Here is a 27,516-nt window from a genome sequence, read left to right on the forward strand (position 1 = left end):
AATAAGTATTAACAGCCAGAAAGAAAAAGAGCAAGAGAAATAAATTGAATTGAATGGCTCTAAGAAGTAGGTACATACTAGGCTAAGTGTGTGACATCCCAGACTTGATGTTTTTCACACCAAAGACAATACCAAGGTCACTGCCAAAGAAGACAGACATTATGTAATTAGAGAATGCAGTGCCAGCAATTACTCCAGAAGCTATTTCAAATCGAAACATGCCGGTGTTTGCTCATGTCCCTGTTTGCACAAACAAAAGGCTTACATCTTGGAAACTGTTATGGCTTTGTTTGTTTGTAACAGCTCAAGTCACTCTTCACTTGGCAGCCAGTGGCACAATGGTGTTGGAAGCATTGCCTGGACCCCCAGTTTTTGCTGTGGACTGTTGAAAGCAAATGAGAAGGGAATGAGGTGCCCGGTTTATGTCTGCGGCATAGTCACCAGACAATGGAGCCTGCGGGGTCCTGCCTCCTGGGGCATGACCCTTTCCCATAGATGGTAGAAATGGAGGCTTTCTGTGGGGACTGTCTGGGAACACTTGCAAAGACAGGACAGACCAGGGATGCATCTCCCATTTCTGTGCCAGGCTTGTGATACTTTCTCATGTGTTCCTGACAGCAAACTGGTATTTCCATTCTGCAGATGAGGAAACGAAAACTCAAAGGGATATATAACTTGTTAGGATGATCCCACCAGTGGCTGAGTTCAAATGTAAGCACTGGTTTGTCTGACTATAAACCCTATGCTCAGTTTTCCATCATGTTGGTAATTAAGCTCTCACTTTTCTCCTGCTGCATTGGGGCTTTTGCAATTCTACAACCTCCCACAGCCCCTCCCCTAAGCATTCATACTTGCTTTTATTCATTCCTGATTAGCGCTTCCTCAAAGTCTGTATGACCTGCCCATTGCTACTTTCACTGGGCATAAATGTCACTTGCTCAGTGAGGGTCTTTCCCAGGCCCCACTGTCACTCCCTATTTTCTTTCTTCCTTGGTGTTTCTCCAACTTATGACATGCGACCTAACAGAGATCTGAATTTGGTTTTCTTGTTGCTATTGTTGCTTATTGCCTTTTCCCCCAAATGAGAAGGTAAACTCCATGGTATCAGTGAATTTATCTCTTTGTTCTCTGATGTACATCTAGAGCCAAAAATAGTGTCTGGCAAATAGCTGGTGTTCAATAAAGAGGCACTGAATAAAGGGGTGATTTTAACTTGCAAGCACTTTAAACATAAGCAGACTGAGTACATTCACTAGGAAGCTAATGCTTCTGGGGAGGAAAAGTTATTGAAACAAACAAAAAGGTCATATCCAAGAACTGGCAGTAATGGATAGTATAGAGAAGGGGTATGGTAGGGCCAGACAGTCTGGACTCACATGGCAGCCCTATTCCCATTGGTTCTGCCACCAATGGATGAAGAGCCTTGCCTCCTTGTGCTCCAGTTTTTCATTTGTAAAATAGGTATGCTGACAGTATCTCTCACAAAGGGTTATTTTAAGGCTTGACAAACTATTATATATAAGGTATTTGGAACAGGTCCTGGCACATTGTAAGTGACATAGGATTATTTGCTTTTATTGTCATTAGCTAGTTAACTATCACCTCCCTTGCAGTACAATACTGTAAAATTTTTCCATGAAAGGATGTAAGCCAAGGTAGATCTCTCTTCAGGCACCTAGATACCCACTCAACCATGCTGAGATTATTCTGAGAAGAAAAAAGAAAAACACGAAACAAAATAAAGCAAAACACAACCAAAACAGAACCAAAAACGTGGTTTTCTTATCAGTCCTGTGTTCAAAATCAAGCCCTGTAGTAATATGTTCAGACTTTTAGGCATTGATTATAAGAGGCAATTTAGACTTCCCCTGAGATATTAAAAGTTGGAAATTATAGGACAATGGTCCTGGAATAATGTGGCTTATTTATGAGAGGAGGTGAGCTTTAGTAGCCTATCCCCATCATGACTACCCCCTTCATTTCCTCAGAACCGTGGAGAGAACTGGTGTCCAAACCTCAGTGCAACATATACATGAAGTGAAGTGTTGGTACCAGCTGGATCCTAAAGGTCAATAATCATCTTCCTCTTGAAGGCAAACGCTAGATGACAAACCAAATTGCTACTGGGGAATTACTGACCTATGGGCTATAGTGCCTGATACATACAAATAGAGTTACCTTTTACCTTTCATTTTTGAAATGAAAATTCATTCCTTTGCTCTTCAACAAATATTTACAGATCATATTCGTTGTGCCAGGTCCTGAACTAAGTACTGGGGATGCAGAACTGATGAGAAGGATGAGGTCTCTGTCCCCAAGACCACTGACAGCCTAACAGGTTTCATACTGACTGAAATGATGGGCTGAGGTTTTTTTATGCTAGATTTTCTCCCAGGAATGTAATTTTCTCCCTCTTTCCTTCTACCTCTACCTTGTAACTTTCATTCATCTACCCATTGAAGATGTGCTGAACATGACTTGTCAGATGCTAGAGATGAACTTAGAAGACACAAATTATTTCACTGATAGGGAGTCTGTCTTGCTCCACAAGAACATGAAATGGGGATGGAACACCTGGGTGACTCAGTCGGTTAAGCAGTTAAGTATATGACTCTTGATTTCAGCTCAGGTCATGATCTCAGGGTCGTGAGATCAAGTCCCACATCAGGCTCTGTGCTCATCGTGGAGTCTGCTTGACTCTCTCCCTGCCCCTGCTCGCTAGCTCTCTGTCAAATAAATAAATAAAATCTTAAAAAAAGAAAAGAATATGAGTTGGGGAGAATGCACACAAACAAATAAATGCATTCAAGTGCTACATTCTACATAGGTGTGGGGCTTTGGAGTGGGGCACACAGAAAAGAACTCTTTTAAGTGAAGGGGAGTCTTCAGGAAAACACTGGAGACAGAATACTAGGGTCAGTGAGGAAAACTTCCATGGCATTAATGAGGTTACCCCAGAAGACCAAGTTTGGACTCTTAGGTGTTAATATGTACATCGCATGATGTTCAGTAAAGGAGAGGAAAAAAGATTATGCCGGTGACATTACGAGACATAGCACAAGAGACTTTCTTGAATCTCCAAACTCACAAACACAGAAATGCATATTTACACCCTGCAAGTTAAATGCCTTTCGACTTTCTTAAAAAACTTGATCTCGGGATCCCTGGGTGGCGCAGCGGTTTGGCGCCTGCCTTTGGCCCAGGGCGCGATCCTGGAGGCCCGGGATCGAATCCCACGTCGGGCTTCCGGTGCGTGGAGCCTGCTTCTCCCTCTGCCTGTGTCTCTGCCTCTCTCTCTCTCTCACTGTGTGCCTATCATAAATAAATAAAAAAAAAATTAAAAAAAAAATTTGAAAAACTTGATCTCTCACTAGTTGGTCCTTTAATCACTAATGACAGCTACTGCTTATACATTGACAAATAGAGAACAATAAAGCCATATTACTCTGATCTTGTCATCTGCTTGCTCAAAAACTTCTAACGGCTGCCAATCTTCTACAGAATGAAGTTCAAACTCCTCACTATAATTCTCCAAGTCCCTCAAGAAGGCTCCAGCCTTCTCTTCACTTTCTCCCCCACTGCTCCTTTCATGTAGCTCATAAAACACCACATTGGACAATTGGGGAGTCTATAAATGCTAACTTCTTTTTCCGTTCATCGGATCCTTGTTCACAGAGTAGTTTAATCAGAATGCTTTTCTCATCACCTTGCCCTGTTGACATGCTACCCCCCCAGTCAAAATCCATCCCAAATGCTACTCATTGATTCATCCATCCACTCAGGATTTTTATTTTATTTTTAATTATTTTTTTAAGATTTCATTTATTTATTCATGAGAGAGAGAGAGAGGCAGAGACACAGGCAGAGGGAGAAGCAGGCTCCATGCAGGGAACCTGACGTGGGACTCGATCCCAGGACCCCAGGATCATGCCGTGGGCCAAAGGCAGGCGCTAAACCCCTGAGCCTCCCAGGGATCCCCCACTCAGGAATTATTGATTGAGAACCCCACTAAGTGTCAGTCCTGGCTAATAGCAAGATGAATGAGAAATGTTTTTACGTTTAAGGATTTGCAGCCTTAGTCAAATGTGGAGGGAGCAATCTGATGAACTATTTCTCTGATTTCTCCAGGTGATCAAAATAAATCTTTATTTGCCAAGTCCCTAGGAGAGCTGGGGTGGGGGTAGGGGGGAGGGTAAGTGTTGGGTAGGGGGCAGACATACAGTAGGTGCCAGATACTTAAACTTGCTTGTTTGCTTAGTTATTGTGTTGTTTATTTGCATCTCTGTTATGGCACTTCACGGTTTTGCATTCATAAACCATTGTTGTTGCTGTTGTTTTTTTTTTGCTGCACACCCATTTCCTCTACCAGAGAGCAAAGGTCTTGGTTTAACTGTTTCTGTGTGCTTCCGTTCATAGTGCCTCCCACACAGGACAGATCCTAAATGTTTGCTGAATGTAAGTGAATTAAAACAAGGAGAAGAAAAGGCAAAAGGTGGAGGAAAGAAGAGCTTTGAGGCCAAAGTTGTCCATTAATTTCAGTTTGAGTGTTTTTGACTCTACTGTTTCCTCCAGGTTACTAAAGCAAATTTATCTGAGCAAATAAGCTTCCATATTTACATTTCTTTGAACCCTAATTTGACATGCAAATAAGCCACTAACTAGAGCTGGGCTTCAATCAGCTGTGTTTAAACAGAAATCCCCATAGCTATTCTTGGAAAGAAGCTAGCATTAGCCAGAGCAGGCAACAATGACAGCCACTGCTGCGAAGGGCACCCATCCTCCATGTTCTCTGAAGTTCCCTATGCACCCGGTCCAGAGCCTCTTTCCCTGAGATTAGACTCTGAGGGCTGAAAGCATCCTAAAGTCCTTAAAAGCCCCCTGGTCCAGCTCTCCCAGGCCCTCAGCTGACATCCCCTCTGCTAGTGGCATTCAGCTTCCCTCGGCACACCACCAGGGACAGGATGCTCATTATCTGGTAAAGGTGCTCTCAGTCTCCACAAAGCCTTTCTCATTTTGAGCACAAGAAATTTGACTCCTTGTAACTTCATTGCTGCTGGAGCCAAACAGAAGGAGATTGCTCTCCTCCATAAAACAGCACTTCAGACATCCGAATACAGCAATCGGAATCTTTTTTGCTTAGCTTCATAGTACGCATTCTCATCCTCCTCATCGTCTTTACCCTGCAGTGATTCTCAACCATCTCATATCATTCTTTCTTTTGCTTGAATCTGCCGAGCTCACTTTTCCTTGGATGGCTTTTGCATGCCACTCCCTTCTGAACGATTAACTTTTGAGTTTATCATTCAGATCTCAACTCAAAGGCCCCCTCTTCAGAGATGCCTCATCTCACAATCCCATCTGAAAGAGAACCACTCTCATGCTACCTCCCCCTACATATGCCAGACGTTCTTCACCACATTAACCTATATTTAAAAGCCAGAACTCACAGCTATCTGAAACTGACTAGTGCCATAGAGTCTGATTCCAGTTTTTATGTTTGATCACTGACAGCTTATAAAGTTCACCTCTCCCTCTTCTGCTCCACATCTGGCCAAGCTGATAAGAAAGCCTTCAGCATTGGCGAGAGGTTCGAACCACGTAAGCTTCCACTTGTGTATGAGAATCCTCTTGGGGATCCCTGGGTGGCGCAGCGATTTGGCGCCTGCCTTTGGCCCAGGGCACGATCCTGGAGACCCGGGATCGAATCCCACATCTGGCTCCCGGTGCATGGAGCCTGCTTCTCCCTCTGCCTGTGTCTCTGCCTCTCTCTCTCTCTCTCTCTCTCTCTCTGTGACTATCATAAATAAATAAAAATTTAAAAAAATTTAAAAAAAAAAAAGAAGAGAATCCTCTTGCCATCCCTACCCCCTAGCCACCATAGAATCTCCAAACCAGTTTCATTTCCTGACTTTCTCAAGCCATTTCAGACTAGTTTGGGAAGTCTGTCCTCATCTTCCCAGAGAGTCTATTATGTGAGTAATAAATCTTTTCATATCTTATTGGTGTATGTACATCATCGGCTTCAGTAAGAAGCAGCTTTGGGGTGGGAGTCCATTCCATTTCTAAAGACTCGCTACAACATCTGGCTTATTAATTTGTTAGTTGTTCATCTCCTTAGTATCTTTAACACTGGAATGGAAGCTCTGTTTTTCTACTATCTCTGTGGGACACAGAAAGGTGCCTATCTGAAGTTAGGGCTCAAATAAAGAAATGATTCTGAAGGTTTTATAATAGTTTTAAGAGCCCCAAATAATGACTCCCATTGCGATTACTTGTAGTACCAGCATGCTCAGAGCCAGGCACTGTTCTTAGTGCTTTATTTGTATTGACTCCTTTACTCCTCACAGCAGTCCTACACATATTTACCGCCATTGTACAGATGAAGCTGAGGTACAGGGAAATTAAGTCATTTACTCAAAATCATATGACAAGCGACAGAGTTAGAATTGGCATGCAGGGAATGAGGCCCCAGACATGCTTCAAAGCACCTTACTGGTCTGTCTGCGACTACAGCTCTGCTGTTGCCATGTGGAGTCCCTGCCATGTCCCAGGACATGTAATTATCTTGTAAGATCCTCCCAAAGGCTTGGAGTTGAGTATCCTAACCTCTATTTGCGGATGAGGAAACTATAGCTCAAAGGGTTGGAAGACTCTCCCAGACATGGCAGGTTGGCCCATGATTCCCTGGTTACTCCACATCAAAGAGCACAGAGGGCTTTGAGGGCATGAAATTAGAAGCACAGAACAGACACCTGTGCTGAGAAAAAGGTTAGCTAGAGGCTTGTTTGATAACTAATAGCAAGGATTTGGGGAAATTGCTTGAGTCCTATCTCCTACTGCACATTAAATCAAAAAGAAGGATCCTTATAATTAACACTTAGCTGTTCAAAGGAACATAATTTCCCAGCACTTCTATTGATCCAAGGGATTTTTTTTAACTTAAAAATGTAACTTTTTCTTGTAAAAGTAATATATGCTCACTGTGGAAAACTGAGAAAATAGAGAAAATTATGAGAAGATTATGAATGATTCATATTCCCATCATCCAATTATAACTACTTATTGCAGATGAGTTTTCTTTTTAAAGATGTAAAGTTGGGAAGGTCAATTTTTAAAGACATGACATGGCTTTTGGTTAAATTTTGACTTTGCTTCTAATCAGCTGTGTGTTTTTGAGAAGTTATTTTATCTCTTTGAATCTTGGTTTCTTTGCAGGAAACACCTACGTTAATTCACCCGTCAAGATGATTTCTGAGAGTTCAAAAAGCAAGCATATATGGAAACAGCATGGTAAGCGGAGCATAGTATGGCCCCAGTGAATGTTAATTTTCCTTTTTTTCCTCATTCCTTTGTGACTCTGAGCCCCACTGTGCTTTCAATGAGTGAAGACAATGGATATTTTCTTTCTCTTGTTCTAAACATGTCACTAATAATCTATTTGTTTCTATTCTGATACAGTTTCTGAACTGGTAGAGAATAAATTAATTTCCTTGACCTGAAGGTTAAGATGTTTATTCTGTAAGTTTATATCAGTGCTAGTTATTCTAGAAAGATCTGAAGGTATTTTTAAAATTTGTTGTTCTTAAGTTTTATTACAATATTAGAAAAAATTAGTTAAAATGACATGAAAATCAGTTTTTAAATTCCTTTTTAGAGGGGGTGGGGCAGAGGGAGAGAGCGAGAGAGAGAGAATCTTAAGCAGGTTCCATGCTATTTGTGAAGCCCCATCTCCCACAACCCTGAGATCACGACCTAAGCTGTAATTGGGTGTTGGATGCTTAATGGACTGAGCTACCCAGGCACTCACAAAATCAGTTTTTAGAGTTACTCTCACATAGGAAAGAATAATCAGAATAAGGATATTATTTGGAAAGTGTATTAGATATTGTTATACTGCACCAGTTGAAAGCAGGCTGCATATGCCCTTGATGAACATAGTTTTTACTTTTTATTGTTCACATATATTGAGGAAATAAGTTCAAAGTAACTATAGCTCCTCTTATTACTAGCCCACAATCAAAAGGGAAGAGCAAAATAATAATTATGGCAAATTTTGGTAATGAATGCTAGGGTAGAGAGTGATACTCTGAAAAAGATGCCTACACAGATTGGATATTCAAGAAAAACTTCCTAAACAGGCCCTTGAACTATATGCATTAAGAATTACCTAGTAGAAAAAAAAAAGGGGCGAAGGACATTCAGGCAGAAAAGATATGAGGAAGATATATGGCTGTGAAATGTAATGCTGCTTTCCGGAAGCTAGAGGAAATCACAATCATTGGTGAGATGGGAATGAATACTGGTAGCTGACACATATTGAGTATTACCTATAAGCTATACATTGTTCTAAACAAGAAAATGATTATAGTGACACTCAGAGACCCAAGAACCAAGAGTAGAGGTAGGACTCAGAAAGGAACTAGATCCAGAGAATTAAGACTCTCATTAGGAATGTCTTTCCCTTCCTCTCTCCGGACAAGCTTTCTTTGCTTCCCAGATCCAAAAAGTACACAGCATGGCTACCACAGCCCCCTGAGTTTTGAAGGTTCTCAAAATGTCTAAGGAGTGGATTAATTGACCCAGCTTGAACCAGTCAGCAGCGGAACAAGGTCAGACCAGGGGAATAAAGTCCATTTTAGGAAAACCACAGATCTTCCTGCAACCATGCTGTTGGGAGTATTGACAGAGAACCAGTTCCACAAAAGAAGGTGACAGACAGACAATCCCACTGGCCTCATCTATGCAGGCAATTGGTGATAAATCTGGAGAGGCAGGCAGGCAGGCATCTAATCATGAAGGTTTTTTGTTTGTTTTGTTTTGGTTTGGTTTTTGTCTGCTAAGCTAAACCATATTCATCTCATGCTGGAAGTTATGAGCAGACTTTGAAGGATTTGGAGTATGGGAATGACATGAGGGTCAAATCTTCATTTTAGAAAATCACTCTGGTTGAGGTTTTCAGGTAAACCTAATGAACCAAATATGGGTGCATTTATCTCCATTGTTTCCCAGATACAAGCTCAAAATGACAACCATAGTATATATAAAGAAACAAATACACACAAAAAGAACAAGAGAGGAAGAAGTAGCTGATACAGGGCATATCATCAAATCTGGGGGAGATGGGTTAGAAAGAACTAACAGGGAATGCCTGTGTCACTCAGCGGTTGAGCATTTACCTTCGAATCAGGACGTGATCCTGGAGTTCCAGGATCGAGTCCCACATCAGGCTCCTACATGGAGCCTGCTTCTCCCTCTACCTATGTCTCTGCCTCTCTCTGTGTCTTTCACGAATAAATAAATAAAACTTAAAAAAAAAAAAAAGAAACGAACTAACAGGACAAAAGTAAACACTGAATGCCTACAGCAGAGGTATCAAGATGAGGACAGGCTATTTGCCCCATACCTTCCAAGAAAGGCTGGTGTTTGGAGGCCTTGAGTCCCAAGAAAGACAGGATGAGGCTCCAAGCTGAAAAATGGTTTGGCTAAGACCATTTTTTTTTTTGGTATACAGAACATTTAGACACCAGAGCCTGCTCTTCCCTACCCTGTGTAGTCAGGTGACTTCTACTCTATCACCCTTATAGGACATAAAGGTCTATTTGGCAAAGCAGTTTAGGGAAAATGATCTTCAACCCAAGTCTATACAGAGCCAAGTCAACAGTGAAATATAAAGGTAGAATAAATTCATTTCCAAATATCCAATGACTCAGAAATTTGACCTTCTGTAAACACAGTCTTATAAAGACACAGGAGTATGAGCTTCTCCAAAATGAGGACAGTAAACCAAAAACATAGGAATATATAGCATCAAGAAAATGGAAAATTCAGCACAGAAGAGCAGTAATTGAGAATTCCAGAACAACATCCATGCATCATGTATCATAATTAATTGGTCCATTTTGGAGCAGGAGATTGGAGGTTTGCAGGCATGATCTCAAAGCAACTGAAGGTAAGTTTGGAACAGTATGTAATTACTTGGAAAAAATTATTGGTAAGTACTTGAGAGATCGGTCAAGGCATTTGAAATAAAAGATAGTTACATAAATAAAGAAATAGCAAATGAGAAAAACAGAGGTGATGGTAACGGTAGGAAAAACAAAAACTTATAAGAGAAAGGAAATATAACCTTGATATACAAATTGGTTGTAAGGTAAACAATAGTTGCAACATAGTCATAATAATGTAAAACTATTTATATAACTCAAAATTGAGAGAGAAATTTATTGAGAGGGTAGGAGAGAAAAAGGAAGGATGGTAATGGAAAAAAACTACATCTTCAATACCAAAACAAGATGTAAATGGATTATTTCAAAAATGTCAAACTGAGAAAAAATAGTATAAGCAGGATATTTTGGCACATGAAAATATATACCAGAAATAAAAAAGCTTAAAGTAAAAATGTGTTGCATTGGAGGAATAAATCTTGGTGGGAGAAAGGATAGAAAGGGAAGAGACTTCTATATTCCATTAAAAGCTATTTTGTATATCTGATATTTTTAAACCATGATTGTGGAAATATATTGATTTAAAATGTTCAAATAACATTTTTTGAAAAGGGATAATCACTCTAGCCTTACCTAATGTAGGTAGGGATTGTTTATATCTAAAAAACTCAGAAAGGGGGCAAAAGACATGAACAGAAATCTCACAGAGGAAGACATGGACATGGCCAACAAGCACATGAGAAAATGCTCTGCATCACTTGCCATCAGGGAAATACAAATCAAAACCACAATGAGATACCACCTCACACCAGTGAGAATGGGAAACATTAACAAGACAGGAAACAGCAAATGTTGGAGAGGATGTAGAGAAAGGGGAACCCTCCTGCACTGTTTGTGGGAATGTGAACTGGTGCAGCCACTCTGGAAAACTGTGTGGAGGTTCCTCAAAGAGTTAGAAATAGAGCTACCTTACGACCCAGCACTTGCACTGCTGGGGATTTACCCCAAAGATACAGATGCAATGAAACGCCGGGACACCTGCACCCCGATGTTTCTAGCAGCAATGTCCACAATAGCCAAACTGTGGAAGGAGCTTCGGTGTCCATCGAAAGATGAATGGATAAAGAAGATGTGGTCTCTGTATACAATGGAATATTACTCAGCCATTAGAAATGACAAATACCCACCATTTGCTTCGACGTGGATGGAACTGGAGGGTATTATGCTGAGTGAAATAAGTCAATCGGAGAAGGACAAACATTATATGGTCTCATTCATTTGGGGAATATAAAAAACAGTGAAAGAGAATAAAGGGGAAAGGAGAAAAAATGAGTGGGAAACATCAGAGAGGGAGACAGAACATGAGAGACTCCTAACTCTGGGAAACGAACTAGGGGTGGTGGAAAGGGAGGTGGGCGGGGCGTGGGGGTGACTGGGTGTTATTCTATATGTTGGCAAATTGAACACCAATAAAAAATAAGTTTATAAAAAAATAAATGGTATCGTTCCATGTGAAAAAAAAAACTCAGAAAGGCCACCTAGGAAATTTGTTTGCTTTGTAATATTTTGGAAAATGTACAAAATCAAAGACTGGAATATTTGAGAGGGCTAAAGGATGCTGTATGATTGGATTCCAGCAGAAAATCAGATTTTGAGCTCTCTAGAATCTATCCAATAAAGTCTGTGTTTCTTCAAAATTATTTTCATTTAACTTTGCACCAAACTAAGCATCAAGCTTGTACCAGGAGAACCTGGGGAAACTTCCAAAGCACCATAAATGTGAGGGAAGTCCAAATAGGTAGAAACTCTGTTCCTGAAGAGATTAATTTATTGATCAGAAAATGTTTGCTGATCACCTACTATATTAGAAATAGTGGTAAATAGGAAAGATAAACTTCCTGCCTTCACAAAACTTGACTCTCATTTCTGTGAGAGAGAATAGGATAGAAAAAGTCACTAGTTGAAACATTTTCCAAGTTTGATTTTTTTCAAAAGGCAGACCATTGGTCCAAGAAGCTCAGTGAATCTCAAGTAGAGTAAATACAAAGAAAACTATACCTAGTCACATCTTACCTAAATTCTTGGAAACCAGATAAAGAGAAAATCTTAAAAACAGTGGATAGGGGAAAAAAAGAATAAAACAGGTTACATACAAGGGAAATATAGGATTAACAGCAGATCTCTCAGGGAAACATGGGAGATCACAATGGAACATTTTAAACCACTTCATGACAAAAAACACTTGTCAACCTAAAATTCTATATTCAGTAAAAACATTTTTCAAAAAAGCAAAATAAATAAATTTTAAGATAAATATAAGCAGAGATTTTTTTCTTTTCCACCAGAATCACACTATGAGAAATGTTAAAGGAAGTACTACAGGGCTAAAGGGCTAAAGGGAAGTACTACAGGGCTAAAGGGAACTGCTACTAGATAGATAACATGTAAAATTATGCACACACCTACTTCTTTAGAGGATTGCTGACGTCTTAAATAAAAAATAATGATAGCATATTGTAGGGTATATAACATATGTAAAAGTAAAATGTATAATGGTAGAACACAAAGTAGAATGGGGGGAGGAGGGAATAGAATCACAGGGTACCCTTAAATAGTATAGGAGTTAGAGGCACAATGACCAACATTGCTGAAAATCTGCATACAACTTTTGAGTCCTCAAAAACTTAACTACTAAAAGCCTACCATTGACCAGAAGCCTTACAAATAATATAAACAGTTAATTAATACATATATACATTATATGTGTTATAGTCTATGTTTTTAAAATAAAGTAAGCTAAAGAAAAGAATGTTATTAAGAAAATTGCAAGATAGAGAAAATGTATTTACAGTATTATACTGTACTTATCAAAAAAGTCTGCATATAAGTAGATGACTGCAGTTTGCATCTATGTTGTTCAGGGGTCTACCATACACAGTTGTAAGATATTATTCACAAAGTAATATCATATACATAAGATACTATTATTTGAAAGTAGAATGTGATAAATCACAGTGCATAGGTAATTTCTACAGAAACTATAAAAGTTAATTCAAAAATTAATTATACCCAAAGCCAATAGAAGAGATGAAATGAAATACTAGAAGAGTACTGGGCCAACCCAAAGGAATTAAGTCTAGGAGAAACAGAGGAACACATAGAACAATTGAAAACAAACACCAAGATGATGGATTCAAATCCAACTCTACCATAATTATATTAAACGTAGACTAACCACCATTAAAAAAAACCCCAAAGATTGTCTAACTGGATAATGATGCAAGATCTAACTGTATGTCATTTACCAAAAACATGTACCTTACATCTCATAACACAGACAAATATAAAGGGAAAGAATGAAAAAAGATAAACAATGCAATCACTAAACATAAAAAACTCAGTGTGACTACATTAATATATGATATAGTAGACTTCAAGATAAACAGTATTAACAGAGATAGAGACATCTCATAATAATAATAGAAAATGTTCAATTTATCAGGAAGATATAACGATCTTATATACACATGTGCTTAATAGTAAACCTAGATAGATTGACTCTGGGGGTTTATCCTGCTCTCCTGTAAGAACCAACTACCAAATAAAGAATCATAAGCCACATTTGTGGTTCTAATTCTCACTCTTTCTTGTTTGTTCACTGAGAGGTAAAAATATTTCCATAGATCAATGTTTGGTCATCTCTAGCTCCATTTCTCCATGTGTCTATCTGAGAAACAGAAAGACACTCCTATCTACTCATTCTATATACCCTCATTAAGTGCCTTTTGGACAAATGAGTGTATAGAGCTTCTATTTTATGTCATGCCCTATGTCAAATGCTAGAAAAGCAGTAAGTACTTAACACAGCCCCTTATCATTAAAGCATTCATAGACTAGTAGAGAATCCAGAATAAATCTAAGATAGTATACCCTTCTGAGATATATACAATAATGGGATATATCCCATTTTGGTGCAAATCTATAGGAAAGCAATGCTATATTGAGTCCCACAAAGCTAACAGTATTACTGCTAAAATTTTCTTTCAGAGAAAATCACTGTGCAACATTCAGCATGCCAGTCTTGCTGGGTCTCAGCTTTCTTCCACTACTAAAGGAAGAGACTGGTAAACTGTGTCCCTTTTTTCCTACCCTCCCTATGTTGTGATATGTAAATTGTGACATATAGAAGATCATTTCCCTCTAGTCTCCATGCTGTGTGTCATCATGTTGGGCATGTGAACCAATATGGATTTTATGGACAGAACGTATGCCATCTGCACATTTAGGGGAAAGGATTTGTGGAAATTTAGCTTATGATGGAACCCAGTAGAATCCCGCAGTCTTTAATACACGACAGAATGTAATGGCAAGAAATTTAATAGGATATTTGTGGAGTTAATTTCGTCTGATGCATGGGGAAGCAGTCCACACATGACTAGAGGGGGAGGCAGAACTATTACTTGTAGAAACAGTAGTTGTATTGTGAAGAGCATGAGAAAGATATATATTTTTATTTCTTCATTCAACCTCTCTATTTCTATCCAATGAATGACTTTCTTGGCAAACAATGACATACAGAATGTTCATTAAGAGAGAGCCTGGCAGCTTGTGCTTGAATTCTTTTCAAATGTTTAGTGTGCTGTAATCCAATTAAATAATTCAAGGAAGGCATTAAAAAGCACTAACAAGTGCCACAGAGAGTGCCTTGGTGACAGGAAAGAGCATAGGAAGGGACCTGGGGCCAGGTTCAATCCTTGAATCCCATTGTGTCTTGGCAACCAGAGAACCTCTTCTTGAATTGTATCACTGCATGCCCAACAGCATTAAAGCAGTCAGCCAATACGGTCAAATCAATCCCCCAAAACCTAGTAAGTCAGATGATGGGAGACTTTTTTAGTCAAAGGAAGTTCATCAATTCGCAAACCAAGTATCAGAACCAGGACGAATCTGTTCTATGCCAAAAGAAGTTCTATGTGAGAAGGAGAAAAGGAGGCTATGAGCAGGGAAACAAGAAGGTGGAAATACAAAAGTACAGACCAACATGGGAGCTGAAGGGACCTGGTGTGAACAAATTGAGGGGGAAATGCAATGGGTGTTAAGTGGAGTGGAGGGTCAGGGTGGCCAACAAGTAGGATGATGGTCAGTGATGGATGGAAAAAGTAGGATGATGGCCAGTGATGCATGGGTAAATGCTTAACAATGGGCTCTATGAGAAAAAATGAAGCCCTGATTTGTAGCATTTGCTTATTTCTGTGGTATAAATACTCCCATCATGGCTGATTCCATTCTAGTAACATGATATCACTAAATGTGGAGTTGGGAAGGGATATCGTGGCACTATTATACAGTATTCCCAACCGATGCATACAATAGAGGTGAATAACCTCAAGTGCATCGACATTAGTAAAATGGAGGAAAATAACAAGGAAGTGATTCATTCAAAAGTTAGTTACCTTTGTTCTTAATGTAATTTACTTAAATGTAGCAGCAAATATACATATATATAATATATAAATATATAGCAAATATATTTTATATATATAATATATATTATATTATATTATATATAATATGATTATATATTATGGCAAATATATATTTATATATATTTGGAATATTTGGAATATTGTCAGACCTATCAATTCCTAATAATTGAAGAGTTGGGCTCTTATAAGCCATCTAGGTTTAACTGGGTCTTGGTGGGGGTCCATGTAACGTGTTCCGTAAACAGTTAGGTGTGTTTTCTGGACTTGGGATGGGGTAAGGATTGGTCAGGGGGCAATGATAAGGGCATAGGAATGGAGATTCTTAAAGGAGCAGAATCATTCTTCTGCAGTCTTACTAAAAAACACAACTTCTCTAATAAAAGGCTGGTAGGAGAGTGAAAAAGTATTCTGGATACTAAGAGTCATCCTTTCAGGTTCTAACTCCAGTAGGTTGGATTATATGCCTTTTTTCTTTTTTCTTTTAGGTCATTTTATATACCTTGGTCTGGCATTTTCCACACTGTTGTCTATTTTGGTATATTTAACTTTCTCATTAGTCTAGAAGTCACCATGGGCAGAGGCCTCAAGAAGGCCTATTTTTGTTCACCATATGCCTGGCCCAAAGTAGAGCACTCACAGATAATTTTTGAAGTGAATGAATTACTACAATTTTCTTCTATCTAGCTCGTGGTCTGCTTCAGGAAGGGGTTTTCTATTTATGTCATCATTTGGCTGTGTTCGGTAGGTCAGAGGGGAAGCAGGATGGTTTTTGGAGTCCAACAGTTCTGTTCTTCCTGACTTTGGCACTCAGGCAACTCATGTAACTTCCCTGGGCATCATTTTCACAGAGGAATAAAAATGTCATCTTCGTGAAGCTAAGAAGGAAAACTGAGATAATGTATATGCTGCCTAGTAAGAAAACAACAACAACAGCAATAGCAGTACACATTATTGAATGTTTACTGTGCACTACTCATTGCTGTTACCACTGTCTCTGTGTTAATTCATTTAATCCTCATAATGACACCTTTAGGTAATATCTGCCATTATCCCCATTTGACAGATAAGGAAACTGAGACCCTAAGATGTCCAGTAACTTGCCAAAAATTTATACACAGTTTATACGGGACAGAACTGAGGCTTTAGTTGCCAGCCAGCCTGACTGGCTCCAGAGATCAAATTTTCTTTTATGATATCAAAATGTTTTAATCTCAGGCAATAGGGAATACTCCCAGGGCCCATAATAGAATGACACATATTGCCCTACTGCCTCCCCTCTTGACATGTTTATGTCTCACCATTGTGGTGCCTCCATCCTTTATCTGATCTGTAGTCCCCTTGCCCCAGATCATATTTCAGAAGTCAGATTTCCCTCTCTGCACTGAAACCTCAACATTCACTGTGCTTTACACTTAGGATCTGTGGATTCTTATAATAACCAATTCTTAAATTACACCTGGCATAATATATTCTTAATGAAATATTTCTTAATAATAACTAATAATATTTAGTTATTAGCTATTGCTTTCCAAAGAAGAGTTTTTTTGTTTGACTTAAATATTTGCAGTAAAATAATGATAAAAGAGAATGATGGTAAATGATTGAGGCCAGGTATTGAAAACAAATAGAAAACTCAGAATATGTAAAAAAAAATATGTATACTAATAGATAAAACCACAAGGGTCACACAAGAGCTTCAAAAATATATCTCTCTACATTTATCTACTTACATATCTACCTACCTACCTACCTACCTATCTACCTACCTATCTTTCAGCTTCCTGGCAGCCCAAGTGAAAAAGAATGCATGGACTACAACAAAAAAACTACCAGTTCAGAAGGGGAAATAATAGAATCTGAGTAGATCCTCTGGTGAGTGGGATTTTATATATGGGATGGAACAAGGACAGAAGAAATAGGCACTGTCTTCAACAATAGTGCTAGATCAAAAGCATTGATTCTAATGCTTCACATGACCCTTTGAGAAACATCAAAGGATGTGAGGAATACCAACATATAATCAGAGAAGCCAATTCTGTTGTAAATATCAAGGACGCTGGCCAGTCCATCTTTGCTTCAAAGTAGAAAAAAAAAATGCCTTAGTCTTTATTTCCTTTTCTCCTGGGTAACTCTCCTTTGTTACTTCACTCCTGTTGATATATTATTTTGAGATGGAGAAGAGGACCTAATGCTCTCTTTGTCCTCATGGTTGAACCATTCGTTCTGCAATAATGCCCCGATTTGGATAATATAATCATCCAGAAGTGCTCTGAAATGAAATTATAGGACTGGCCTGGATTGGAGTTTCTCAGAAGAAGTGGGTCTGTACTGAAAATTACTTACTGCCCTTTGCAAAGGTGGCAGTTAAATAACTCAACAAGAGGTCCCTCAGAGAAAATCAATACACACCAAATTGCAAAAATGTGGATGCAATTTGTGGGGAAAGTGGATTTGATGGGAGTCTGCGTTGGCTGCCAGCATGGAGTCATTCTCAAGGTGGAGGAAAGCATGTTACAGTACTCCATTCCAAATGCTGAGCTGGTCTGCTCCTTGCCCTGCAGACTCCATCTCCCCAGTGCCTCAGAAAACCTGACCTGTCAGCTCAACCCCACTCCAGGCTATGGGACCAATTGTGCCTTGAGGTACAAGCCTGACATGGCTTCAGCCATATTTGACCATGGGCATCAAAAGCCTTGGCTTGTCATGGAGAGCTCACCCTGTGTGCCAGTCCAGGTAGTGGGACTTTTCCTTGTGCTTCACCTTTCCTGGGGTCTTTGTTCTAAGAATGGGAATCCTGTTGTGTTCCTCATTTCCAGAGTCTCTGGCTTGGTAACCTGCCTACCAATCTCTAGGAAAAGGCTCTGTTTGCCCTTGCTGTCCTCCTAATGCCATCTGTTAAAGGAAGTAGACTTTGAAAAATGCAAATGGGATACCTTGACTCCTTTCCTAAAACTTCCCATAGGCTCCACTTTGGATTTAGAGCATGCATTGATCTGTTAGATTTTGTGTGAGCCAGGTCCTCTCTGTGCTCCAAACTGACATAAACACTCTCTGTTTATACAGTCTTCAATTTCTCCAGTAATCTAAGACCCTGTCACAGGGATTTGCATCACCTATATTCTCTGCCTGGAACGCTGTTCCCACGCTAATGCCCAGCTAGCTTCTTTAAGTCCTTCAGCTGAAGGACACCTGCTAAGCAAAACCTTTCCTGCCACTCTTTCTAATGTAGCACTCCTCCCCCGTTATTTCTCTCATTGCATTAACTTCCCAGCTTCAAGCTATAGTAACAATATTTATTTATTTGTGTCATGTTTACTGTCTGAATCCTCTAATATAAATGACAAGAGGACATATCTACTTTATTTACAGCTATATTCCAAGTGACTAGCATTGTATTGAGGGCACTTGAAAAACAAATATTTGTAAATTGAATTAATGAATCATGAACCAATGAATGATCTAGACCCCTGGTGCTACCTACATGGTTGCCTCAAGTTACCATTGAAAAACCTCTTGTCTTAATGAAGTTCTACTATCAGATATTGCTGGACATTCTTGATGATGATGTTTAACCATAATGCTACTCGTTGTCTACATAGTGTTTTTTCAAGCTTTGTGGGGTATTGTAGGGCCCTTCTATTAATTTTAAATGAAATCTCGTGATGAAATCTAAAAGAGAAAACTGATGAAAATAAGTCTGCTTTACTTGACTTAGGAGTGAGAAGATTCAAGCTTAGCCTAGTTCCCCTTAGATACGTCTGAAAAATGTGGAGCCCTCCACAGCATGGCGACCTGTGGTCAAGGAGTTGCTTCAATAGCTCTTGGTCTGCTTCTAGACTGACTTCCCTTTGTAAACAACTGGGTCTTATCCACCTTTGATCACCAAGCACCAAGTCCACTCAAGACTGTGGGCTTAATTCAATCTCTCCTGCCCATCCCAGCACTGCAATTTTAATAGTCCCATATCTTGTTACATCACAGAACACATCACCAAGACCCTGGACTGGAACAGTTGGTCTCTGAACTTGATGTAAGCCAGTGATAAATCCCTCAACCAATACATAAAAAACTTTGTTAGTCTACTAGTGCCAAGAAAGCAGGGCAGATTTCTGTAAAGGGATTCTAACAGATGGGGTAATTTGAATCCATTTTATTATTGTCTTAAAAATGTATCTAATGCACCCCCAGTGAGGCTTCGAAAGACCCTGACAAAAATCTGAAGTTGAAATTAAACCAAAAAGGCATATGCTTACCAGATTTCCAGTGTCAGTAAAGTCTTCCCTAATTACTGCTCTGGTTCCCAACAAAAAGAAGCCCACATAGTCACCCTGCCCTGAGGCATGTCTCAATAAACCAATAAACCTAATACCAAATCCTGGAGTCCCTAGAGCTCTGATCTCCCAAAAAATAATAACAACACTAGTAACAACAACAACAACAATGATAATGATGATGTGAATTTGAAGCCCTTTACATTTATTTTTAATGCCTGGTGGTACGTTCAAGAAACAGAAAACCCACACCACCAGAACGCATGAGCAGAACCACTGACTACAGTTGAAGAGACCCAAGGGTCTTAGGTGTCCTACATGGCCTCCTCTTCCAGGGTAGAGCCCTGCCTCCCTCCCTAGCCTCATTTCCTGCACTGCCTGCATCTCCCTTTCTATTCCCCTCCAGCCTTCATCAGATTGTTCTATCACTCCCATCGTTTCCATTGTCTGGAATACAGACACCCAGACCTAGCCTCAGAGCAGTGCCTCTGCCATGTACGTCTGGTACTGGGTGTTGGGAATGCAGAAAACAACTACACATTGCACTGCCTTTGGCAAGTGGACAGGGTCTGGAGCACCGTGTGGAGCACTGTGTGTCAAATACACAGCAGATTTCAAAGACCTAGTATGAAAATTAAAAAATAAAAAAGAATGTAAAATAGCTAAGCAATATTTTTTTCTTCGATCCTATGGTGAAATGATATTTTGTATATATTGTGTTAAAGAAAATACATTATTAAAATCCACTTATTTCTTTCAAGCTTTAAACATGTGGCTACCAGAGAATGTAGAATTTCACATATGGCTCACATTATATTTCTGGACAGGGGTGATTTAGCAGACCGAGTGTCAGAGTGATACCTGGTCAGTTGAACCATCTTAGGAGATTTTCCAAAAGAGAGACTCCAGGTTTCCGTTCTCTTGCAATTTTGATTTAGCAGGTCCTTATGGGGTCCTAGAATCTATTTTTATGATGTTCTCTGGGTTATTCAGGGACTATGATCATCCCAGTTTGAGACAGGTGTCCCCACATTACCCTGGGCTTTCCTCTATTACAGTGATGCCCAACCCTCACTGTATACTAGAATTGCCTGGGGAGATTTAAAAAAAATTAACTTCCATCTTCAAGAATTGATTTCAGTTCGTCTGGGTAGAGCCCAGGCATTTCCATTTTCTAAAAAAGTCTCCCAGATGATTCTCAAGCACAGAGAGGATAGAAATCATTGCTCTGCCCCTACACTGGACACATGTACTTCTTGTGGTGTACAAGGTACTTCTTGATCTCCTTCATTAGACTGTGAGCTCCCTGAAGCCATCTTCATTTGTCACCATAGATCTTATATCCTGAGGCTTATAGGACTAGCCCCAGGAACGTGGCTGTGTGAAGGGATTTCACTTCATCCTGTATGACTGGACGTTTTGGCAATGGCTTTTCTGTTCTGGCTTGGCTCTTGTTTCTGTCTCTGGCTTTTATGCTGTTTATTCTTTGGCCCTGTGTATTTCTGAGCAGCTGGCATTCTCTGCTTCCTGCCTTCCTGGAGTATTGGTTGGCAGTGAGGAGGGGGTTTTCTTAGTCCCCCATGCCTTCACCATCCTCTCAACCCCACTTTGGTTCTGGAGGATGAAAATATGCAAGCTGAAGAAATGAGCTGGTGGAGATGAACGCCTGGGGCTGCATTTACCTGCAGCACCTCCTCTGACTTGGCCCAAGCCCCATTACTCAGCATACTAGGGCCAAGAGCAGCTGAGGGCCCAGAGCATTGGGTCATGGGCACATCCGTGTTCTAGGTCTAGTGTTGCATTGATGGCCTCAGGACACAGCCTCCCCTGTCTGACCTCTGAGTACTCCTCTACTCTATAATACGAGGGGGTAGACCAGAAAACAAGTTCTGCATTCACTAGGACCAGGGCATCTGTTTGGGCCCAACCTCCCTCCAACTGTCCATCATGAAGACCGAAGTAGCATCTGCCTAGTGCAGGTTATTGTGTGCTCAGGATATAGCAGGGAACACAGGGGAAGGGCCTTTGCTAGGTCTTGCTTCAAAACTGCTGCCTGTGATACCTTCCTTCTTTGAGGACCTCTCCAAACTTTTCTCCTCTCATGCTTTCTCTCGGACCTCAGCTAAGCTGTCCTCAAATGGACAAGGGGTGCATCCGTTTGCTCGGGAGAGGTCAGTGACCTCAACACTAGCTCAGTCCAGAGGGCATGAGAGTGTCTAATTAATGACCAAAATGCTGATTCTCTTTAAAAAAAAATATTATAGAATGAACATTTCACCACGCCATTGTCGCCTTGGATGATTAGATGAATTGTGAAAACAAACAAATGAGTAAAATCACTGGAAAAAAAAGCTTTAAAATAAAATAACATCTAAAACAGGAGGGGGCTGGTTTTCTAGATTGGAAGTAGGGAGGGAATTCAATTATAAAACTGAAAGAATAAAGTAGCTGATTTAAGCACTTATTTTATAAAGACTATTTTCTGCTACCATTCAAAGCTGTGGCAAAAATAATAATATATGATTTCAAATTATTTTGAGTCACTGCATGTGTAACTGACAAGGAAGAGAGAAAAGTGGGCATTTTTTATTAACTAAGAAATTACCTTTTTCTATAAATTCTCTGAGAAACCAGAGGACAGAATGCTGAACTGAATGACTCTGTTTGGAAGAGAAACCTTTAAGCTACTTTGTAAAATTGCTTGTTCTTTTTCTGCCAAAGGGGGGAAATCTATTTCCAAATGAATGAGAGTATAATTGAAAATATGATAAGATTACAGAAGACAATAAAAATAAATGTAATTAAAAAAAGGCCAAAGATCATCTCTGACTTGTACATAAGTAATGAAGCTACGTGAGGTGAGTAATGAGAAGAAAGTCCCTCTTCATAGCAAACTCGGTCCCGTTGACAGGGGAGCCCAGAGCTTCCAGGGACGGGGAAGAAGACAGCTGACATAAACCCAAACAGATGAGACCCAGGCCTAATTAGTTTTCTAGCATGGAGCCTAATGAGGGAGGCCGGACCCTAATAAACAGATGACACATTTAGGTGGTCACGGTGATGGCTGTGCAAAACTCAGACGCCCAAACTCTTCACAAGCATAAGCAGGATGTATGTGTCCCAGCAAGGTCTTAATGAACATCTATTATGTGCCAAGTCCCAGCCTAGGGATTTAAAAAAAAAAAATCATATTACCTCATTGAATCCTCTCAGATTTTGTTTTTCCCATTTTGTGGCTAGAGAAACTGAGCCTTGGAGAAGTTTAGGCAAATCCTGCTTCGAAATGCCATTGTATTGAGGGTGGCTTTTGTGAGCTTGCCCCTACCATGCCGAGCAACACATTTAATTTTTTTTCAATTTAAATTCAATTAATTATTGAATTTATAATAATATACAATAATATAATGTATTATTAGTTTCAGAGGTACAGTTCTGTGACTCATCAGTCGTGATAATATACAGTGCTATTATATCATGACAGCAACACATTTATAAGACATGTGGTTACATTTTTTTCAAATTTTATTATTTTTTAATATATTTTTGTTTCAGGGTTTTATTTAAATTCCAGTTAACATACAGTCTAATATTAATTCCAGGTGTAGAATTTAGTGGTTCATCACTTATATATAACACCTGGTGCTCATTACAATGAGCTTCTTAATACCCATCGTCTGCCCACCTTCACTCCAGTAACCCTTAGTTTGTTCCCTATAGTCTGTTTTATGGTTTATCTCTTTTTTTCCCCCTGTGTTCACCTGTTTCATTTTTAAAATTCCACATGGGTATATGAGTAATGGTAAATCCTAGTAGAGCAACTGCTGGGTCATACGGTAGCTCTATTTTAACTTTTTGCGTTTAAGTTCTCCATACTGTTGTCTAGAGTGGCTGCACCAGTTTGCATTCCCACCAACAGTATAAGAGGGTTCCCTTTACTCTGCACCCTCACTAACATCTATTCTTTCCTGAGTTGCTAATTTTAGCCATTCTGACAGGTATGGGGTGATATCTCATTGTAATTTTGAAAATGAGCACTTTGAGGAGGGAAGGAAGATATAATGGGATGGGTTTTAGGTAGAAGAGGTGGAGTGGTTTTGGAGTCTATGTCTGCTCTGGGCCTGAAAGAAGGAAAGAAAGAATAGGTATTTATGGGCTTCCTATGAGATGTTAGATTCTATTCTAGGTAGCTTTGACCATGACAGTTTCATTAAGCCTTCCCAACAGCACCAGCGATGGTGGTTAGATATTGCTATTTTGTGTTCCTAGATGTTTAGTAACTTTCCTAAGGTTCCCCCAGCTCATAAGGGGTAGAGATGGGATCAGATCCTAGGGAGCTGTGCAAGAGTGAACACATTGAGATGGAGTCGAGGGTTTCCCAGGGCAGAGGAGGTGGTGTGCAAGGCACAGGTGAGTGGAAGTGTCCAGGCATAATCAGGAAATAGTCTAATTCTCCTAATGAGTTAACTAAGATCCAAGGAGGTACAATCACTTGCCCCAATGGAAAAATGTACATGATTAAATAAGACAATGCCTGTGAAGGTACGGGGCAGCAGCTGGTTCTCTGGGAATTCATTCAATGTTACTTCTTTTCCTTTGTCCTCAAGTCATTCAGTACAGGTCTTAAATCCAAATGAAACCCGAAAGGAATTCCTTCTTATACTGAATGCTGTGGAGGGGGTGCTTAATCCTGAGCTGTGGGCTGGAAAACCTGCTACTAGGTCCAGTAGTGAGCCGTGGGCCCAGGACACTGCCTATGGGCAGGAAAGGAGCAGGTGGGGGAGGAGGTGTAGGCAAAGTGAAAGCGGAAGAGCTTACTAGGTGAGCCTCGATGACAGTGAATTAAGGGCGTTCCAAGCATAAAGAAGCAAGGAGAAAAGGCAAGAAGCCAAAGACTACTACAAAGTTAGAGCTTAAAGTACCACAAAGGAAGAAGGGGGGTGCAGCTGGGAAACTAGACAGGAATCAGGTTCTGGAGAGCTTCCTGTCCCTGGCCAGAGACCCTAGTTTGTCCAGTGGTAATGGGAGACCGTCAGAGACCCTTAAGCTGGACCAGCTAAGAACCTGAATTTTCATTTTCTTATTCACTGGGATAAATCATACTCCTGTTTGTGACAGCCACTCCTAAGATGAGCCCTACTGATGCCTGCCTCCTAGCATTCACAGAGCCCCAGTAATCCTAGGCCACCACGGTGCATCAGGCCTGGGGTGTGTGACCATAGAGGTGGCAGAAAAGAGCTCGAGCTGCTCCCCCCTGAGGTGAAAGTATAAAGCCCCTGTGGCTTCTTGTTGGTCTCTTTCTCTCTCCCTCAGATCCTTTGCTCTGGAGGAAGCCAGCAGCCCCTTTGGAGGCCCACTAAAGCTGCCCACAACCCTGACAGTGAGCCTGGAGGCAGGTCCTCAAGCCTAGTCAAGCTTTCAAGGGATAGACTCAGGTGACATCTCTCCTGCAATCTGAGACATCCTCAATCAGAACCACCTCGCCAAGCCGCTCCCAGATTCCTGACCCTTAGGAACTGTGTAAAACAGTAAATGATTGCTGTTTAACGCCAAGCCTGAGGGTCATTTTCTGGGCAGCGAGATACTGATAGCACTGCTTCCAGATGAAGAACTGCATCCAGACAGGTGAAGTAACCCAGGCAAGGCCACACAGCTCAGCAACTATTGGACCCTCATTTTGCTCCCAGATGTTTGACTTCAGACCTGCTCTTTCCCCTACAGCATGCAGTTTCTGTGTTTCTTATCACGTTATAAACACAATTATTGCAAAGGGAACTTACTAGGAATTTCTTAAGTTCCTGCTCTGTGCCAGAAACTGAGCAATGCAGTGAGTGGCATATCCTTGTAAGATTCAAGAGGAACTAAGCATTGCCCTATTTTTCTTATTAGAAAGAAATAGATATGGGGGCACCTGGGTGGCTGGGTCAGTTAAGCATATGCTTTCAGCTCAGATCATGATCCAGGAGTCCTGGGATCCAGCCCCACATCAGGCTCCCTGCTCCGTGGGGAGCCTGCTTCTTCTTTTCCCCTCTCCCTCTGCCTGTAGCTCCCTTTGCTTGTGCATTCTTTCTCTCTCTATCAAATAAATAAATAAAATCTTAAAAAAAAAAAAAAAAAGAACAGGGCAGACTGGGTGGCTCAGCGGTTTAGTGCCACCTTCAGCCCAGGGTGTGATCTTGGAGACCTGGGATGGAGACCTGCGTCGGGCTTCTGGCATGGAGCCTGCTTCTCCCTCTGCCTGCTTCTCCTTCTGCCTGTGTCTCTGCCTCTCTCTCTGTCTGTTTCTCGAATAAATAAATAAAATCTTAAAAAAAAAAAAACAGAAAAAATAGGCATGTAAAAAACTGCAAAGTCTCTAACATATAACAGAACTAAGCACAAAGTTCTAAGACAATAATGAGAAAGCATCCAATGACTTTGTTGGAGGAAAAGACCCAGGGAAGGTGAATTTGGATCTGGACCAAGTGGAAAAGGATTGGGGGTGGAAGAATTCCCACGCAGAAGAAACCACGGGAGCAGAGATACAGCAGCACACAACCATCAAGTACACGTAGGAAATCGTCAATGTGTTCGATTGCAAAAAGAAGAGCGGACACATACACTTACAGAGCTACAAGGATGTGATCAGTACACAGGAATATGCATTTCTGTCTGAATACACTCAGATTTCTGTGAGGCTAGTCAATGGCCTTAAGAATCAGATTAGCGATTTAACATTTTAATTCCTATGGCATTCTAGTATTTCCATAATAGAACTGCTGGCACTTTGCTAAGTCTCTTTCATACATACACATCATTTCATTTACCTTTCACAATTTTTTAATCCCCACTTCATAGATAAGAAGATTAAAGGTTAACAGAAGTTAAGTAATTTGCACGAGTGATGAATGGGCTGATGTTAAGCTGAGGCTTGTCTAGGCCTCTGCTGTCTGATACATATTTTTCCTCCTTCTGGATTATTGCAAGCCTCCTAATCGGTCTTCCTGCTACCTCCCTACACTATTCCCACACAGCGGCCAGAGCGGTCCAGATGAAACATGCGCCGAACCTTCCAACATTCTCTCTCATGGAGTGAAATCCAAGGGACTTCTCACAACCCACAGAGCCCTGGGGGGTTGGCTCCTGGCCACCTCCCTGAATCCATGCTGGGCTATTTGACCCCCACACATTACTTGAGTTGCTCTGGCCTGGATCATTTTATCCCAGGTATCCATAAGACTCTTTCTCCTTGCATTCCCATCTCTACTTGAATGACAACTGAGACAATTGATCAGAAGACCTTCCCCAACTACTCAGTGTAACATAGACCACTCCCCTAAGCCCTAGCACTGGGGGCCCTCCCCATTCTCTTACCCTGACTTACTTTCTCCATTGTGCTTACCCTTTTCTTCCTTTATTACTGAGTGGTCTGTCTCCCCTCTAGGATGTGAGCTGCCTGAGGGCAGTAGGTTTTGTTTCTATTGTTCACTGCTACGTAGGATGACCAACTTGTCCTGTCCTTGTTCTTGGGGCTTTCCTAGTTTTAGCACTAAAAGTCTTATGCCCGTAGAAGCCCCCTTCAGTCCTGGGAAAACCAGTATGGTTAGTCACCCTAATGCTACTCCCCTTCAAATTTGGGGCTCAAGTTCCTGAGCCCTCATGATCTAGTCTCCCAAGACCATCATCTGTGACATAAACTGAAGACAGAACAAGTATATAACAACCAGTCATTTGGTCACCCCCTCTGGAAACCTTCAAGCCTTCCAATTAGCATCCATGGCTGCCTTCTGGCTCCCACCCCGTGTTATCAATACCTTCATACTACCAAATATGATATGA

General features: G+C 40.5%; 1 protein-coding gene across 23 annotated transcripts in view; it reads right to left on the reverse strand.

Annotated features, from left to right (window-relative positions):
- DAB1 (DAB adaptor protein 1) overlaps window positions 1–27,516 on the reverse strand; it is a 1,169,270-nt gene that overhangs the window by 482,521 nt on the left and 659,233 nt on the right. The gene's annotated exons all lie outside the window — the stretch shown is intronic.

This window comes from Canis lupus, chromosome 3 (genome assembly GCF_048164855.1).
Source record: "Canis lupus baileyi chromosome 3, mCanLup2.hap1, whole genome shotgun sequence".
NCBI lineage: Eukaryota > Metazoa > Chordata > Mammalia > Carnivora > Canidae > Canis > Canis lupus.